Below are 6,480 nucleotides of genomic sequence, written 5' to 3' on the forward strand. Positions count from 1 at the left end.
CGAGTACATGAATGGTTTTGTACAAGTTCTCTGATTTGTGCGATTGTCCGAAACGCTGAAAATATTGTCCAATGGCGCGATGCATAACAAACGAGCTAAAACAAAGTGAGCATTTTCAATTTGTCAGCGCAATGTTTTTTAAAAAAAAAAAACATTGTCTCAAAACCAGCAAATACCGCACCGCTGGTAATGCAAACAATGACAGACTAGACAAATGATTGATATAATTTATCATTACTGAATGCAGAATTTCTTGGAAGTGACAGTAAAAAGAAAGATAGATGATGCAGAATCGTCACTCGTACGGCCATGACTCGCTACGGTGTTTGTATGGGCAGCATACACTGCCTTTATTAACTACAAGGAAGATATGTATCCACTGATTTGTGTCTGCTTGCGTCTACTCTAACCACGTACCAAGCTATTTTTGTTTTTGTTCGGGGACTCATATGCTCGAGGATTGCGTGAGTTAACAAATCTCAACTCGTGGATTGATTATACGTGGATTGATGTGCTGACCGCGCTTTACTGTAACACGTTCAATAAAGGAAATTATTCTTAAGACTGTCGTATATTGTATATAGAATAAGAATTGATTTCAGATTATTAAATTTAGATTATCTTCCAATGATATATGCAGTTGAATTTTAGATTAGGGATAATAAATAATCTGTTACTTCTGCTTCATACTTAGATCTGTGTCTTGAGTTTGACTTTAAAAGTCATCTCTCTAACAGACTATATGACCAAAAGGATTATTTTAATTAATCATTAATTGTCACACTTTTACAGCAATATCCCACTCTCTCATACTTATTAGACATACACCTCCCTACTCATTTGCTATAACTGGGAATGTAGTACATACGTAGACTCAGGTGACACTAATTATGCGCATGGGCACGCGAGTTGAGTCGGATGCGGGTAGAAATCCGGAATAGAGAACTCGAGAAGACAAGTTTACCCTACAGTAACAATAACTCAACTGTTTATTCGCTTCACTAAATTACAAGCAAGTTATAAACAAACAAACTACTAACAGTAACAGTAACACCGGGATGTGATTGGATGAAAGAACTGTGGGTATGGCAACAACAGTGGGTGTCTAATTAGGTCAGACTAACAGTCTCCACATTACTCCCGGCGGCAGCAAAAAATACAATATGCACATACATTGTAATAACAAAAAATAACTAGAAAATCGAATATAACATAAGAAATATAAGTGAATAATATAATTACACAACGTTGATGTTCACAAAAAGAATACGAACTAAACAACTTAAAATTAAACGGTAACTAGCACAAATTAAATCATAAAAATGTTCGATTTAAGAAGTAAGACCTGACAAGTCCTTAATCCAATCCTTAATTCTTTGTCGGGCTCTGTTGGTCGCCTCACGTCGTTGAGGGCGATTAGAAATAACATTACCAGTACGTGTGTCATTAGAATTGAAATCTTTAATTTCTCTATTGTTATCAGTGTCCAAAATTTGTATATTATCAGTGTCCGAGCATTGTATATTATCAGTGTCCAAGCATTGCATATCATCCGTAGAGACTTTAATAGGATATAGTTTCACAATAGGACGATTTGTTTTACCATTACGCGTTCTGATATTTGCAGCGCGAGTTATACCATCGTTTGATCCACGGTTTGGGATACTATTTTCACTTCAATATTCCCCACGTCTGATCACTGTCGCAACTTATAATTCACAATAGCGCAAACTAAGGTATTTTTATATGGTCACACATATTTGTGATGACAATATCAGGACTTATTACTCGCAAAGAGAATAGTGGTTATTGCTGAGCCGAACCGAAATGATTGGTGCAGTGGTTAGCATATCAGTCCGCAGTATTGAAAGTCGTGGTTTTATATTCCACACTAAGCGACTTTTCACTTGTGGTTTATTACTTTTTGTTTTTATTCAGTGTGACGCATTTACTAATGGTGTTATGAGAATGTAATGAATGACGGAGTTAGTAGATCTGATAAAAAGGGCAACCAAATGCTACTTAAATATACACAAGAAATCGAGTGCGGCGATTGTAATATTTTTGGAACCTAATTTAAATTGTAATGATCACCATGTGGTGTGTAATCATAATACAGGTTGAACTATTTTGATTGTAAATTCTAATGTCAAGAATATGAATGCTATGTTTTTGTTTGCTTGGTGCGGTAGATTACCATTTAGGTAATAAATTGTTTGTTTTGATACATACACTGGGTTCGAGCTTTTCATAATTAAACAGCATCGATCCGGGAGAACGTCAGATGGATTAACTATGAAAGGTTATGTGGTATATGAACCAATAGGATAAGACAACATCACAAGTGTCATGTCCGGAAATCCACTGATAAAGATAATGCATATCATACTGCGTATTCCCCAGACGTCATAGGATGTCTAAAGTCGTTATAGAAGCTCAATAACCGTTTTTTGTTCTGGGCATGATGAGTTTCTTTCTTTTGTACTGTGGTCAATATCAATGCAAATAATGTATCATGAAAATTGTCTAAGTGTTTTCATTATTGTTGCAAATGTCAGGTTAGAACAAAACAAATCAAATATTAACGTTATCAAGGTCAGTACAGCGGGGCATCTAATCAGCAGCACAAGGAAACATTATATATAGTAGTTGATTTGTATTTTTTTTGTATATGTTTTAATGGGTGTATCTGCCTATGTGAAATTCAGAACGCCGTGACACACGTTGCAAATATTTGCAACGATACGATACGTTGAAATTACACTCAATATCAAAACATCTCCTTCAACGAAATCAGCCATAGAGATCACTTCATGAAATATTCAAGAAAAAATTAAATACACTGATAACAATATACAGTATTTTACTTACCATCACGCTAATGTTACTGAGAGTATGATATATTCTATGAGCAGGTTGTAGTTCGGGAGTATGTCTTTCTTGATACCGCAGACAGACTGAAATGAGTCTTCCGTGAGAGACGTTTCTATACTCATCTCAGTTACCATGATTGGCTGATCTCATTTCTGTTATACAAGAAAGCTGGGCGTGTCCCACCCTCTATTCCTCTATTCTGACGAGAATGTATGTTGCACAATTAAGTCAACATTTTTCAGTACTCTGTTTTCAGATATATCGAAAAAGAATCGCTGTTTTTGACAAACAAACTACACACTAAAGAGATTATAGAATTTAAATTGTTTGTGCGGTAAGGAATGTTCCACTACGTCTTTTTTTCAGTTTGTTGAGAACTTATTACGAGAATACCTCAAAGTATGCACGAAGACAGTACAGGCGCCATGGAGGTCGATGCGAGAGTGTACTGTCTGAGCAGTGGCGGCGACACAGGGACAGAACAAAATTTCGGGGGCATCGCCCATCCAAAATCAAGCTGAAACCCCTTGTGTCAGCAAATTTTGCCCCTCAAAATGCAGGAAATAGCGTTTCAGATGGTCTATACTTCATCATTTTTGAGAGGGAGCATATATATATATATATATATATATATATATATATATATATATATATATATATATATATATATATATATATATATATATATATATATATATATATATATATATATATATATATATATATATATATATATATTATTTCGTAATGCATAGGCTACCGGACACGGATTACATGCAGCAATTTGTGTGGACTTCATAACACTAACAGAGACAGGAATATATTATCGTAACTTGGTTTTCTTCATAACGCTTTTTGAAATGTAGCCTTTACGTGATAAGTTGGTGGCCTTTGAAGTGAAACCACGCCGCTCTTTGTTAACTGGTTGAAACGCTGATTATCATGCCCAGGGAAGACCACCTCCAATACTTAATTGGATACTTTGTTGAGTGACAGATGCTAGTGAGATTGGGATAATTCTAGTCGAATAAACTGAGGAAATTCTTGTTGGCGAGTAACATGAATGTGGTTTGATATTGTTATTTGCGAAAACTTACATACAATTTAGAACAGTAGACAGTACCACACGTGACTGTGTGATTTCGTATGTTTAACACTTTGTATTAAAAGGAAGTTTCTCGTTCTGCTAATGATAAAAGTCAGTAATTTTGTGTTTTGTTGTATCCTACCAGGCAGCAAAGATTGTGTGTATACGAGGCGAATATTAATTAGGAACTGCATTTAATTTGTTAACAGGGGCTTTTGCTGTTCTTGTTGTGAGCGACGTGCCAAATATGCTTCATAAAATCATTGTATGTGTCCACTGTTGACCTTGATTCACCTTTATGAGACGCTAAACAGATATGTTTTTGTTTACTCGACCTATTCTAGTCATCACTGGCGAGAATGGTTCTTGCTGATGGTAGTAGTTTGATTGATGTCGTTACTATGGCTACCACTAGGCTATCGAATCATCTCGACCGAATTAAGATGATAAGTATGTGGAAAAAGAAAAAAATAAGAATTGAAGAAAAAATAAGGTGGTGATTAGTAGGGAGTAAACATTCAAGCAGAGCCAAAAGTCAATGGATTGTAGATGCACAACAGAAGAGAGAGGCTTGGATGGTGACCATGTAGAGCAGCATGAGAGGAACGCTAAATTTCAGAAATACTTTGAGAAAAAGCACGAACAGCGAGAATCCGAACAGTGTGAATGGAGACAAAGAGAGCAGAAGACCATGAGAATAGCAGCATTGGTTGAAAATGCTTGGTGCGTAGTTGGGAGAATACCCCGCCAGACCAAGACGATCTAGGTCACCGAGAACTATGATTGGTACAGAGAAGAAACCACACACTAGAACAACGAGACTGAACCCAGTGAGCTATAGCGTACCTAACACTAATTTTCCAAAATTGTTTGGAAATGATGTTGATTGTTTAGATATTGAAATGGAGAATGACAGAATTTCATTGAGTTAATATGTTGGAAAGTAAGGTACTAATGACATTGTATCTGATATCCGCATTGATAGTGCTTGTAGGTTCCCAGCATTATATCCAGGGATAAACTACAAATTGATTACATTTTCTTGAGATGTGGGCCGCACATCGTCTTGACTAGGAAGGGTGAGCTGAAGATGTACTTACATAGTGATAAAGAGTCACCAATATTAATGATGCCGGTGTACAGTAATTAGCCTGAACAAGTAATTTTGTATATTGACACATATAAGTATGAATATTATGTCTAAACTGTAAATGTCAAGGGTTTTTCTTTGAGTTATTTTACAACACCACTGTTTTAAAATAAATTTTTACTGTTTTGTGTTTATAATACGCATAATAGGTGTATATGATTGTGACGATATTTCAATATTTTATTCTGTCGGAATATATTTTTGCGTTTATTTATTATTTATAACTATAAATGTAGTGTCCAATAGCTCAATCTGAATATTCACACAATTTAAACAAGATGTGTGAATGAATACAGTTTCTTAAACTTATAATCACGATTTATTTCAACGCCAAATTTTATTCATTAGTCAATGTTCTTACTTGAGTTCATCTAATTTGCATATTCAATGCAGTTTAAGTCATATTATGATATTCTCTACACTTGGGGAGTTCTCGGAGTATAAATTTGAAATTCATTACTGTGGTAGATATTGCGTTCAACAGCTGGATGGTTTGGGCGTGGTTTGACGGTTACACGTGGTCGTGCACTTCGTGGTGATTCCTCACACCTGTTTCAAGATACTTTCATTGCTTTGCCGAAAGTCAACTGGCTTTGTGCACTGGCGTCTATCGAACGCCCCTACGGACAAGGTTGTGAATTGGTTATTAATCTACCTGAAAATTACAGCCACTTTGCCTAGTGTATGCCGCCTCTACAATACCAACTCTACGCTAAGACGTTCTACAGCCTGCTTCGTTTCCACTGTGAACAATATACTGTAGTTGAGTAATTCATGTATCATAGCAAATGACATTTATCCCTACCATTTTACACCAACTAACATAGTGCTCAGTGTATTTTGTGCTTGTCATGTAATTGATTCAGTTTTTGAATACATTAATATAATTGTTTGATGTTCTGCAGATGCGAACCATACGTCACTCTGTAAAATATTATTTTTTTTCAAAAATAAAAAAAAATAAAAAAAAAGAACTGCAGACCTCACTTCTTTATATTTTTGAGTGGGCCAGCCATGTTTTCACATACAAAAATACACATAATATTTCTATTTATTTTATTTTATTTAAAAAAAAAATATTTTAGAAGCATAACATTACAACGACTAGATTTGGTGTCACAGTTTGCTCCCAATTCATACTGGAATGATGCCAGCAGTAATTAATAAAGCTTGTTCAGAAAACCATTTATTCCCGACATCATATTCAATGTCTAGTTCGCAGGATCTACAACAGTAAATAAATAAACAGAAATCATGTTGATGCCATGTTTTTAGACGACACTGCCATATCGCACATATATTCAACACCGCCGTATCGAATTTGGATTTCGACCATACCATTTCAAGCTGCAGGGTGTCTAAACAATGA

The sequence above is a fragment of the Saccoglossus kowalevskii genome, chromosome 7, assembly GCF_978046115.1.
Source record: "Saccoglossus kowalevskii chromosome 7, keSacKowa6.1, whole genome shotgun sequence".
Classification (NCBI taxonomy): domain Eukaryota; kingdom Metazoa; phylum Hemichordata; class Enteropneusta; family Harrimaniidae; genus Saccoglossus; species Saccoglossus kowalevskii.